Source organism: Hyperoodon ampullatus (genome assembly GCF_949752795.1).
Source record: "Hyperoodon ampullatus genome assembly, chromosome: 9".
Classification (NCBI taxonomy): domain Eukaryota; kingdom Metazoa; phylum Chordata; class Mammalia; order Artiodactyla; family Ziphiidae; genus Hyperoodon; species Hyperoodon ampullatus.
Window position 1 is genome coordinate 47,258,766 of NC_136922.1, and position 14,631 is coordinate 47,273,396.

A 14,631-nucleotide genomic window follows, 5' to 3' on the forward strand; every position below is an offset into this window, starting at 1 on the left:
GGCCTACACACAGTGGGGAATGTAAAGCCAAAGATTCTGGGCCTTCTTTAGAACCTGAATCAGGGCATGCCTAAAGTCGGCCTGACTCATGCACTGTCTGCGTAGAAGAGCTAATTAATGCCCCTTTTATTTATAAGCCAGGAATAGTCCGATTTTCTGACACTTTCTTCATAAACAGTCTCAAGTGACACTCAATTCAGACACACTTCCACTTCAATTTTCAACTTCTCTCAGAAGGCAATCCACCACCTGTCCTCATTCCTGATTTCATTCAAGCCTTACTCTAAAAAGTTTTGACAATGCCAAACTGGGGTCGTCACTTGCCTAGTCTTAGGCACAAAAGGCTATCTTTTCGTTTCTCAATAATCGTCTTTGCCCTTTAGGGTCGTACTTCAGGGTATCCTCAGTTTTAGAGTTTACTGTGTCTCTGCCATCACTTCATATTCCTTTCTTTTTGTTTAATTCACCCCTGATTTCTCTAGCCCCATGCTCCCAGGGCACAATGCCCTAACAAACACTACTTACTGAAAGCAACATGGTAACCTTGTTTATTCATTTTGTCCACAAAACACATTTATCAGTGATAAATGTGTGCCAGTCCATGTGTTTACAACTATCACCATACGATGCGTTATAATCCCTTTAGCTGTCAATAATCATAAATCCTCCAAAAATTTACATGCTTAAATGTAAAGCTTTAAATAGATCACAGGAGTCTGCCTTACACTAGCAGCACTGGAACACTCATATCATGTACACACTGGGCCAGCAAGTTTTCACATTTCATTGTTTAATTAAATTGTTTTGTTACTTTGTACCATTCCAGTTTAAAAATATTCTTATATTTTTCTGCAAAACTCTTCCTTTACTTTTCATAGGCTTGGAAACCATTTTGGAGTTTCGTTGCCAATGCAAAAGGCTTTTCCTTAAGGCTGGCATAGGCTGGACTGTAGTGACAGGCATGAGACGAGGCAGACAGACTTTTCTCCTTTTTGCACACTGATTAAAAAAAAGTGCCACCAGATGTGAAAGGGAAAATTTAGACTCCAAATTCTGAAATTTAATCTAGCAATAAAGAAGCACCAAATTCTTAAGACACAGTGTACGTCAGCTATCTGCCATCCCACCATTTCCTCCTTTAAATGTGCTCTTGATTAGAGGGAGCCTGCAACATTTTTTTACTTTGGTTAACAAGGTTTCTTTTACTTTAGTGAACACTACTGGTGAAGGAAAACAGGACTTCTTTGCTTTAAAAGGAGCTGGTGGTGGTCAGATAAGTGAGAAACTCAATTTTGTAAGTGGAGAGATTTCACTTTACTAGTGATATTTCTGACACAGGTTTTTAAAAGAAAGAAGTACCTGTGTTTAATCCCCACTTTACAGATGCATAGATGCTTATCCTACCCGGAAGTGAGCAGAAAAGCAGTGAGGGAACAGGACAAATTAGGCCTTAGGCACAGACTAAAGATATGGGATTTTATTTTGAGATAGATTTAAAGCCAGTGGAGGGTTCTGAACACAGGAATGACACAATCTCACTTATACTAAAAAAAAAAAAAAAAAAAGATCACTCCAGCAACTGTGTGAAAAAAGGTTGCACAAATAGAATAGAATATTATGCTGCTAATAAATGAATGCGATAAATCTGTAAGTTGCTAAGGAAAGATGTGCAAAACATATAGTTAAGTTAAAAGCTAAGATGCAGAACAGTATACGCAGAGTATGATCCTCTTTGTGGAAACAAGCATACACATGCACCAGATTTCTCAAAATTTAAAGTCAAAGTATTTTCATACCCAAATTGTTCTAAACATACTTAAAAGTTTTCTAATAAATATTTTGGGTATTCATTTCAAACTTAAGTTCACTGAAGTTCAATTTTAATGGAATTAAACAAAATTTAAATGAAGTTAAAAATTCAGTACCTTAGCCACATTTCAAGGGCTCCATAGCCACGTGTGGCTAGAGTCTACGTTATTGGACAAAGCAGATCTAACAACTGTAGAAAACATATAGGAAAGGTTAAACCTGTTTCTGGGGCTTAGAAGTGAGGGCAAGGGATGGGCCTTTTACTTCTCAACTTTATGCCTTCTGCCACAAAATAAACTTTTTTTTTTTTTTCAAATTAAAAAGGCAGGGGCAGATGCAAGTTGTAAGGGATCTGAAGCTTATACAATTTTTAAAGCCCTTCTGAAGAATACAAAATTATGAATGCAAAATTATCTAAGAAAGTGAAAATGCCTTTAGAGGTGACGAAAATTTACAAATTTTAAACACCTGAAAATACCACAAACATCACAAAACCCAGAAAAATATCATCCTATTTTTATTAATTAATCAACTGGCAAACCTCTATAATACCTTTTTTTCCCTAAAATTTTTGACTATCCACATTTTGACAAATGACAATTTTATAATATAATTTTCCACATATAAAATTAGAGAATAATTTAATGTTTCTTCTAATTGTGGTATAGGAACATAGTTGTTTAGAAATATATGTCTAGGAAAGGTTCCTTTAACTTCACAACTCAAGTCAATTTTTAGGATCATTGTCAAATTTGGGAAAACTTCTATAAAGTTAGTTTCATATGTGAGCTGCAAAACATCAGGGTGTTTCAGTTTCTTACGTGGCAACTAATCCCAAATATTCTTCAAATTGCAAGCACTCATTAACTATAAAGCTGATTACAGACACATATTATGAAGTTTTTTGTTAACTTTCTCCATATTGTGGACAAATCAGCAAGAAACATAACTCTTTGCCCGATGTATTCATATCATTCATCCCTCTTTGTTAACTAGATCTTCAAACAATCATCAAGCCTATTTATTCTATTTGGAATTTCTTCTTCTCAAATGAATTACTGCTTTGGGGATAATCTGAATTTTTTTTTTACAATATACTTTTGGTCATCAGAATAGTTTCTATTTATTTCATCATTTTTATTGCTTTAGTTTTATGTTCCATTATCTGAATTTTCTCAGTTCTTTAATAAATAAAGGTAGTGGTAAAAAAAAAAAAGAAGTAACCCTTCATATATGTTTAAATTGGGAATCTGTAATTTCTCAGTTGTCTTATTGAAACACTCCTGAAACATCTTTTAAACTGCAGTTAAAGTCGTATATTCCCAGCTTAACTTCCCTTTAAGCCAGATCCAAAAAGAAATGCCTGTGATCACTCCAGAGCAATCTAAGATGTGAAGAAATGTGATGGAAGGAGGGTCAGGGCAGAAAAGGGACAGCAGTCTTAACTAATTGTGTTTTAAATATCTTAAAATTCCTCAAATTTTGCAAGACCATATGGCCCTGTGAATACACAGCTAGAGATCTTCCCAGGGCCTTGGAGGGGGGCCTGTGCAAGGAAGGGGCCCTGAAACCTAAATCCCAGTCAATCAGCTTCTGGTAAACTTGCCTCTGATTACAGGTAAACAGAGGAGTCAGAAGACCCAGTTTAAGCCAAAGGTCCTTAGCTTAAGGAGTTCGGTGTTTCTCCCCACCTGTCCCTCCACCTCCACAGTGAATATTCAATTCCAGGCTGAAGTACACTTCCAGGAGGTCTTAGAGCAGCAAACTCTAACCTTCCTTCCTACTTGGCACAGCTAAAATTGCTTCATCTCAGTTTTTGCCGAAGGTGAGGTTCATACAAGTTTAAATCTTAACCAAAAATTTCTGACTTTTTCAGAAACTTCTTCAGTTTCAGTTTCAGCAATCCATTGTTTTGATTGATGCATCCAGCCTCTCTCTCTCTAAAGCTCGGGAAACGTTAGCCCTATCTTAATGTAACAACTCTGAAAGTCTCATTTGCCCCATAGATCCATTTTAAAAAACTCATTTATATGGGCTAAAGCCAAGACACATATAGTTGGGGCGGGCAATAGTCATCACAGAGCTCCATACTTCATTAGTGGAAGTAATGTAACTAGTGGTACAACATAGGAAACAGTAATGAGGACATTATAGTCACACTGCTCAGCTGTGTACACAAGAGGAAGCCTGCACAACATTGAACAATCTATAAAGCAGCAGTCAAAACTGGCTTCTTCCACAATTAAAGCTGTTTTCAGTTTCTCTTTACGATTCAAGTTTTATTTTTAACATAGAGAATCCCAAGCTCTTATTGGGGGTCATTACTTCTTAAATATTTTATTGACACTATTTATTATCTCCATTTACCCTCTAACTCTTGGAAGTCCAGCAATAGGTTTTAGTTATGGCTTTCACCAAATTCTGTCAAATCTGAAAAATACACATAGTTAAGAACACGAACTCTTAAGAGCCAAACTGACTGGGTTCAAATCCCAGCTCAGCCACTTTCTACCCGTGGTTTTGAGCAAGTCACTTAACTTCTCTGTGCCTCAGTTACCTCATCTGTAAAACAGGGATAAAATAATACCCCACAGAGATGCTGTGAGCATTAAATGAATTCATGTTCATAAATACTGAGAGTAGCGCCTGATACACACTCGGGCTGCATACGTGTTTATTAAATATAAGAAAAATATGAATCACATGTAATATGAAATGGAAGTGATCAGAGAAGCTGAAATCAAGATATTCATACTAATTTGAGTGTTTTACTATCTCCCTTCATGTTGTTAATTCCAAACTGCCAAAGACAGTTAATTCAAATTTAAAAGCACAAACACAATTCTGAGCCAAATAAACAGCTTGTACATTATCAATCCTTTATCTATCTCTGATCACAGGTAATCAAACATTGACAAGCAGCTTGGGCTAGTAGAGTCTGATGTATGTGAAATGGACTCTAGCTGGGAAGCTTTAGGCACATCATTTAATTTCTTGGAACTTCATTTTCCGTATTTGGGCAAATGGGTACAACGCTGTCTGAACTTCTTAAGATATTTGCTAAAATCCCATTATATAAAACACACATAAAGAGCTATTATGTGGCCCAGCATCTAGCAGATGCTCATTAAATAGTAGTTATTATTATTGTTGTAATTGACCATTATTCTACTCCATTAACATTCCTCTTTCTATATTATACTACATATTAAAGATCGTTGCCCCTCACCATTCTAGCAATATAATTAAGAAAATCTATCTTCCCTATTCACTTTTGTTAAAACTGTCAAACATAATCAATGTCTGACCTTGTCCTGGACTAAGATTGAATAACATTGGTGAAAGAGATCCTTCATGGATATTTATGAATGCAAATGTGACACACAAGGTCCTTTCATTAGTACTTAATGTTATTAAAGTTTTTACAGAACTTAGATAAACTATCACAGAAAAGAATAATTACAGCTTAGATTTCTGCATAATAACAGTTTCAGTTTATGCCACCTTTTGTGAGAACTTTCAAAATCTTAACATATACTACTCTGTGAATATTTTCATTACATCTGCATATTAGATCAGAGCAGATATATGCCTGGTTTTATTTTAGAAAAATATGAGGCTAAAGATTTATGACTTGCCCTCCTAAACATACCAAGAAGGGAATTCACATAATTTCTCACTATTTCTGGAGGAAGCCTTTGCTACCAGTACTGAGAATGTTATAAAATTAAATATTAAAGGCTCAAATTGCTAAATATTCTATAAGCTATGAAAAAAATACTTACCGACTCCCATTTCTGGAAAATGCATCAACTAATGTCCCTCAAATATTTTCCCTTGGATTAAATGGAAACAGTTCAAACCCAAAGAAGACACATAGCTTTAACCTGGAATGTTGGCTGTTAGAGTGTGTGCTGCTGGAAAGTAATTAAACCATCTTATATTCTTACTTAAGTGAGATTATAAAAACCCAGAAAAGAGTCCTTCAAGAAAAAAATTGTCAAAACAATTTAAATTCATTTAACACATTAAATCTCACTGTATTTATTGTGGAATTGTTACAGCATTCATTTTAACTTCAAAAAAAGTAACTGATAGATATTTTCCTTGGAATCCCATGCAATTTTTCTTCAAATCTATTATAAAATACCAACACCAAGAATGGAAAGGCTATAGGCTAGAACTTTCAGAAGCGCTAGCGAGGGAAATTTTTGAAAAACAAAACAAAACAAAGCAAATATAGAAATTAATGTAATCACACTGACTTAAGAGGAGCCAAGGATGGAGGAAAATCTCATATGATGGGACGTCTCTAGCACAGTGATAAAATGGGATGCAAAGGGGTATCTGGAGTGTAGGAAGTTGGGTGTTAAATTCATTGATGGCCATGCCTGGTTCTAGGCTGACAGAGCTAAATCCCAAAGTATTACTGTACTAATAAATATTATAATTCTTCTCCCTAAATTTTTAATTTTAAAAATAATTTAAAAAACTTAAACATATATTAAAATGTACTACCATTTTCAGAAGAGCAACATGATATATAGCATTTGAACAGCTATGAAAAGGTAAAATATATTTCACAAACTTTGGTAAACAGGTGCATCAGCATTATGACTGTATTATTAATATACCACCAGAGCACAATGCTGATTACTTTGCTATAAATATAAATCCAAGGCAAAGATAAGTCCTATCTCACCTGCTCCCTTTAAAAAAATTTATAGCAGCTCTAACGAGATTGAGTGATTAATTCATATTGCAATTCTGGGATTGGTCATCTAGTTCTGTAGCAGCAGCAATATCAAAATGTCATCATTAGTTCCATAATATTTCTATAAATCTGTATTTTATAAATAGGTACTGAATTTATATTATGTTCGAATTCATGGAACAGAATTTGGTTTCACCTTATGACATAAACAAGTATATAATAAAACATAAATAAAATAAAATATTTAATTTTATATATAAAATAAAACATAATGCATACAATAAAACATATAATGACTTATTAGATGATTATACTTTGTTTTCCTATTTTTGGGCCCAGAAACAGCACATTCTCTAATAATTTAATGATTCAGATTTAATTTCTGTACTTTCTTCCAAGAACACAGCAAACTTTCCTTTTCCTTCAAGGAAAATTAACTGTTAAACTGAAAATAATGACAGCCGAATTTTCAGTTATAGAGAGAAACAGTTTCAGAGAGAAACTCAGAAAGCAACAATGAAGATTTCCTATTTCTCAAAACCTTGACCTAGTGGGCTCAGTGCTTCACATGAAAGGACCAAAACCTTCGGTCTCCACTCTGTTTTGAGTTACTACCCTGGCAGCCTTTCTGGCAGTTTCAATTGGTTAAAAGAATTTTTTTATTTCTGAGCAAAAATATATTTCATAATTGCTAAGTATCACAATAACCCAAGATTTGAAGCTTTCTGAGTAACACTGTAGAGCCGTGGAAAAAAATCCCTGATCTACTACTACGTGGTGACCTTTCCAAGTCACTGGATGTTTTTGAGCCTCAGTTTTCCTCATCCATAAACCAGGATAAAAGCATTTGCTCTGCCTTGTTCTAGGGATTTCTGAAAGGATCAAATAAAGTAGCATGTATGAAATGCTCTATAAGACAAAGTATTCAACAAATGGAAGAGTATTAATAATTGTAGAAAAATAAGAGTGATTATTAATTAAATAAAATGTATTAAACAATAACTGGGCTTTCTAGGACTAGGACTTTTAAAAGAATTTTAAGAGTTATAAAGGAAAAAGGGTGAGTGACTTTTCTAAATGATAACTTCAAAAAAAATATCAGTACTTCTGAGCAAAGCAAGGCTAGAGTTGTCCTCTGCCCTAGGACAGACATCAAAACATCACTACATAATATCCTCCCAAGGCAACTCCAAAACAATAGTAGGATTTATCAACCCCTTGCATCTCTATTATTTAGGAAAAGAGTCCTCATGGCCTACAGGCTAGGGAAGGTATCTCATTACTATTTCTCACCATGCACTTGAAGGCCACTTTGCCTACTGAACGATCAACACCATTTCTAATTAGATATATGAAGTATCAAAAACATGGCAATAACTTTCAGTAACAATTTACACACACACAACACACATATACAAACACTCCATTTTTAAGAAGGGATATAAACATCTTTAAAAAATTCTTCTAAATCTACAGGGCCTTAACCCCTGAAGATAGCAATAAAAAAAGGGGACTGTTTGTGTAAATTGTACCAAAATAATGAGACATTTCCAAGTTTGTGTTTGAAGTTCTTTAAACAAGGTGGTCTTTTTAGTGAGCTGAGATAAAAATTTAAAACATTTTAGGGACAGAGCATTTGGTTGGCATTCTGCCACTTTCTACACCAGATAATTTCAGTTGCTGCTATTTGTCTCATATGTTTTTTATTCTCCCTCTAGGGAAGTCAAAGCCTTTTCACTTGCAGGCAAATTTTACTGTAGCTCTGGTAACTACTTTACAAGGTGATAAGCATTCACAAGAGGCTTTTATTAGGCTGGTAGCAAAAGCAAAAACTATGTGCACATATTTAGACAACATGTGTGAAATGGAAAACTTTAAACATATGAGAGCTCCAAGTTAACCTACTAAAACTGCATATCCCATGAAAAATCTGGGGGTAGAAAAAAGAAACATGCTAAGTAGCCTCAAATATAACTGACTGTATATTTTCCTTGTCTTCAACTCAACATAACAGCTTGTTTAATTAACTATGTCAGCTAAGGCATATGCTAACTCATTGCTATCTGATTTTGCCCAGAGAACGTTTCCCTCCATCACTTTTCCAAATGATTTTACCAAGTTAGAACAGAAACTCTTGCTTTTATCATGTTTCTTCCATCCAGTTCCATGAGTAGTGTCCCAAAGAAATAAATGGTCTGAACTCTATGGTACAATTAAGCTATGAGGGCAACTAAGCATTCAAACATGAGACTATTAGTTAAGACACAAAGTTCAAAAGTACTATACTAATCAGAGAAAGAAAAGATCATCAGTTATCATAAACGTACCAGTCATGAGGGGCCTTAAGGTAGGCCTTGGATTCTAGATAAGACTTGAGTAAGAGGAGAGAATAACAGCCTGGGAAATGACAAAAATAATGTGCCCACATGATCAGCTTCCAGGGCTCAGAGAGACTGAGCAGGAGCTCTGATGAGGGGCAGTGGAAAATGTGGGGAAACAGACCGTTTGTTGGAAATCACTGCACTAGACTAGTTTTACACATCATTAAGTAAAATAGACTCAGTGATTTTCAAGTCTCCTTCCACTACCTGTAAGTTTATATCATAAATCTAATAAAATAAACTCTCCTTGCTTTGTAAAGATACAGTGCTTTTCCTGACAACATAACTTTTTCTGACCTGTCCACTGGACTGTAGGCTTACCAAGAATGAGTTCCACCTTATAGCCCCAGAGGTTGGTTCCAGTGTACAGCACATAAGCAGGGACCAAAATAAATGCTTCCTGAATGCTACAGCACAGAGTACAGGATTAGAAAATGAACTTTCTTGGCACAGAGTAATAAAAGTATAACCTTTCTCAGTTTGTCACTGATATGTACATCCCATAAGGAGAACAGAATTTCTCAAAATAACATCACAATGTAATTAGAAATCAGAAAGAAGAAGCAGTAGAATCTCAAAAAGAGATTTATGAGACAACCTACAGAATGGGAAAAAATAATTGCAAATCATATATCTGATAGACTTGTATCTAGAATATATAAAGAACTCTTATAACTCAATAATAAAAACATAAATACCCAAGTTAAAAATAAGGAAAAAATCTGAATAATCATTGGTCCAACGAAAATATACAAATGGCCAAAAAGCACATGAAAAAATGCTCAACATCATTAGCCATCAGGTAAAAGCAAATCAAAGCCATAATAAGATACTACACCATATCCACTAGGATGACTACAATCAAAAAGACAGACAAGCAAGATCTTTTTTGACCCACCTCCTAGAGTAATGAAAATAAAAACAAAAATAAACAAATGGGACCTAATTAAACTTAAAAGCTTTTGCACAGCAAAGGAAACAATAAACAAGATGAAAAGACAACCCTCAGAATGGGAGAAAATATTTGCAAACGAAGCAACTGACAAGGGATTAGTCTCTAAAATATACAAGCAGCTCATTCAGCTCAATATCAAAAAAGAAACAAACAACCCAATCAAAAAATGGGCAGAAGACCTAAATAAACATTTCTCCAAAGAAGACATACAGATGGCCAACAAACACAGGAAAAGATGCTCAACATCACTAATTATTAGAGAAATGCAAAACAAAACTATAATGAGGTATCACCTCACACTGGTCAGAATGGTCACCATCAAAAAATCCATGAACAATAAATGCTGGAGAGGGTGTGGAGAAAAGGGAACCCTCCTACAACTGTTGGTGGGAATGTAAATTGATACAGCCACTATGGAGAACAGTATGGAGGCTCCTTAAAAAACTAAAAACGGGCTTCCCTGGTGGTGCAGTGGTTGAGAGTCCGCCTGCCGATGCAGGGGACACGGGTTCGTGCCCCGGTCTGGGAAGATCCCACATGCCGCGGAGCGGCTGCGCCCGTGAGCCATGGCCACTGAGCCTGCGCATCCGGAGCCTGTGCTCCGCAACGGGAGAGGCCACAACAGTGAGAGGCCCGCGTACCGCAAAAAAAAAAAAAAACACAAAAAAACTAAAAACAAAACTACCATATGATCCAGCAATTCCACTCCTGAGCATATACCCAGAGAAAACCATAATTCAAAAAGATACATGCACCCCAATGTTCACTGCAGCACTATTTACAATAGCCAGGGCATGGAAGCAACCTAAATGTCCATCAACAGAAGAATGCATAAAGAAGATGTGGTACATATATACAATAGAATATTAGCCATAAAAAGGAACAAAATTGAGTCATCTGTAGAGATGCGGATGGACCTAGAGGCTGTCATACAGAGTGAAGTAAGTCAGAAAGAGGAAAACAAATATCGTATACATTGCTTATATGTGGAATCTAGAAAAATGATACAGATGAACTTATTTGCAAAGCAGAAATAGAGACACAGACATACAGAATGGACGTATGGATAACAGGGGGAGAAGGGGGGACAGGATGAATTGGGAGATTGGGATTCACATATATACAGTATTATGTATAAAATAGATAACTAATGAGAACCTACTGTATAGTACAGGGAACTCTACTCGATGCTCTGTGGTGACCTAAACGGGATGGAAATCCAAAAAAGAAGGGATATATGCATATGTATAGCTGATTCACTTTGCTGTACAGCAGAAACTAACACAACACTGTAAAGCAAGTATACTCCAATAAAAATTAATTAAACAAGAAAAAACAGACAGAGAGACAGTAACAATTAGTATTGGCCAGGATATTGAGAAATTGCACACACTGCACTTAGGACTGTAAAATGGGCCAGTCCCTTTGCAAAACAGTCTGTAGGTTTTCAAATGATTAAACATAGAGTTACCAGATGACCCAGCAATTCCACTCCTTGGTATATACCCAAGAGAAATGAAAACATATAAACTCAAAAACCTGTACACAAATATTCACAGCAGCATTATTAATATTAGCCAAAAAGTAGATATAATCCGAATGTCTATTAACTGATGAATGAATAAACAAAATATGGTATAGCCATACAATGGAATATTATTCGGCAATAAAAAAAGAATGGAATAATAATACATGTTCCAACGTGGATGAACCTTGAAAAGTAAAAGAAGTAAAGGACCCAGCCACAAAAGAAGTAAAATAAGCCAGTCAGAAAAGATCAAATATATTGTATGATTTCACTATGTGAAATGTCCAGAAAATGGAAATCTATAGAGTCAAAAAGTTTGGGGAAAATGAAAAGTAACTGCTACTGGGTACAGAGTTTCTTTCTGAAGTGATGAAAAGGTTCTAGAGTTGCCTGTAAAACTACACAACGAGGGCTTCCCTGGTGGCGCAGTGGTTGAGAGTCCGCCTGCCAATGCAGGGGACACGGGTTCATGCCCTGGTCTGGGAAGATCCCACATGCCACGGAGCGGCTGGGCCCGTGAGCCGTGGCTGCTGAGCCTGCGCGTCTGGAGCCTGTGCTCCGCAACGGGAGGGGCCACAACAGTGAGAGGCCCGCGAACCGCAAAACAAACAAACAAACAAAAAACTACACAACGAGTGCTCAACTCTGTGAATGTGTTAAAAGCCACCGAATTGTACACTTTAAGTAAGTTAATGTTATAGTATATGAATTATATCTCAATAAAGATTTTATTAAAAAATATAGTTTCTGGGCTTCCCTGGTGGCTCAGTGGTTGAGAGTCCGCCTGCCGATGCAGGGGACACGGGTTCGTGCCCGGTACGGGAAGATCCCACATGCCGCGGAGCGGCTGGGCCCGTGAGCCATGGCCGCTGAGCCTGCGCGTCCGGAGCCTGTGCTCCGCAACGGGACAGGCCACAACAGTGAGAGGCCCACATACCGCAAAAAAAAAAAAATATATATAGTTTCTGTTTAGGGTGATGAAAGAGTTTTGGAAATAGACAGTGGTGATGGTTTCACAATATTGTAGATGTAATTAATACCACTAAATTGTACATTTAAAATGGTTAAAATGGAAAATTTTATGTTATATATATTTTACCACAATAATTTTAAGAAAGTGCAGAATGGAAAAAAATAACTTACTTTCCCCAGTTTTAATTATGAGTAGATTCTTCCTTCAGTAGAATCACTTTGTCCAAAGTAGGAAAATCCCACATCTAAAATATTTTATCAGCCCATAGATAAAGGAAGTATTAACATGATTTTGGAAATTTTATTGAAATAAATCAATTGGTATAACATTTAAAAAATTTGTAAAAGATATTAAAATCAAATGCATTCAGTTTTACAACTTATAAACTTTGTATATTTGTGGTTTTAACCTGCCTTAACACTGTTTTTTTTTTTTTTTTTTTTTTTTTTTGCGGTATGCAGGCCTCTCACTGCTGTGGCCTCTCCCATTTGCGGGCGCAGGCTCCGGACGCACAGGCTCAGCAGCCATGGCTCACGGGGCCAGCCGCTCCGTGGCATGTGGGATCTTCCCAGACCAAGGCACGAACCCGTGTGCCCTGCATCGGCAGGAGGATGCCCAACCACTGCGCCACCAGGGAAGCCCTGCCTTAACATTGTTTTTGACAGATGATGTTTGTTAACTGCTTTGCTATTTCCTGTAGTGAGGAAATTGACTGTTACACTTCAGGTTTTAACAAATAGCATTTCTACTAACCTTTGCTAATGATGCTGTGCCTGTATTTTGCGTAACATTTCATACTACATTTATTCTCCTACTTTGATTTTAGAGCAACTTACTTGTAAGAAAGTGAGTTTATATACATTTCATTTTGACTCACCAGCCAAATCTGATTGTGTTGCTTCTAATCCAATTCTACACAGATACTTAAACAGAAATGCACATTGATGTGACTAAACTGAATACTTAAATGTACAGCACCCCTTTCAGATTTCAACAGGAATGTAGATACACAGACATAAATACAGACCAAGCAAAAACAGCCTAGTGCGTGCACTGTAAAAGCCATGTGCTTTACAATAAATATTTCTGTGCACGTCTTTTCAAATACACTGAGAATTATTACTTTAACATGATTGCATTTGAATGTATAGCACTTTGATGGGTTTAGTTTAAAGCAAGTCTATTACGACAGAAAGAAGAGCAAATGTTCTACCATAGTGCCGTTTTATATGAAATAAAACATCAATATCGGAGATGAAAAAAATTAAAGCATCAAACAACAGTAACTCTGTCGTCAATCAAGCTTATTTCAGATAAATGAATATAGAATTTCAAATCTGTGATTACTCATAGTTACATTCTTTTCACTTGACAATCCTGAAAATCACTTTACCTAAAAATTTTGGTTCTAAATGTTAGGCTCATTAATTAAAAGAGTTAATCCTCTAAGAAGTTGTCACTTAGAAAAGGCATCTTGAGAAACAGAGTAACAAATACTGATATGAATTATGCCTTGATTTTTAAATTTTTTAATATTTTTAAACATAAATAATATTATATATGGTGAAAATCTCATTTTCTGTGATGAAAAATAAATGTTAATCTTTTTAGATGAGAAAAATAATGACTGATGCACATTGGATGCAAGGGCCAGGAGACTCCAGAAAACATATTTTTTTTTTTTTGTGGTATGCGGGCCTCTCACTGCTGTGGCCTCTCCCGTTGCGGGGCACAGGCTCCGGATGCGCAGGCTCAGCGGCCACGGCTCACGGGCCCAGCCGCTCCGCGGCATGTGGGATCTTCCCGGACCGGGGCACGAACCCGGGTCCCCTGCATCGGCAGGCGGACTCTCAACCACTGCGCCACCAGGGAAGCCCCAGAAAACATATTTTTTATAAACTTAACAAAAAAAACCCAATACATTTATTAAGTGCACACTTTGTGAAAGACATTTTCTTATGCATTTTACATACTTGATTTCATTTAATCCTCGCAAAAATTTTGTGCAGTAGGTATTCATTATGTATAGCCACTTCATACATGCGAAAACTAAGGATGAAGAGATTAAGTAGGCTGTGCAAATGTGCAGGAGTAAGAATTCGAACTAGGATTGAATCCAAGTCCATGCTCTTTCCATTACACCATTCTTTCTTCTACAAGTAAACATTCTATCATTTGCTAAAATAATTCAGTAGCATCAGCTGTTGCAACTGTAAAAAGGCTCGGGGAATACCAGACATATTCCTGAAGTCTGACTGGTGAAGCTATACT

The 14,631-nt window shown here is 36.3% G+C and overlaps 1 protein-coding gene across 1 annotated transcript in view; it reads right to left on the reverse strand.

Annotated features, from left to right (window-relative positions):
• UMAD1 (UBAP1-MVB12-associated (UMA) domain containing 1) overlaps window positions 1-14,631 on the reverse strand; it is a gene marked incomplete at both ends in the record, with an annotated part of 215,014 nt that overhangs the window by 122,740 nt on the left and 77,643 nt on the right. The gene's annotated exons all lie outside the window — the stretch shown is intronic.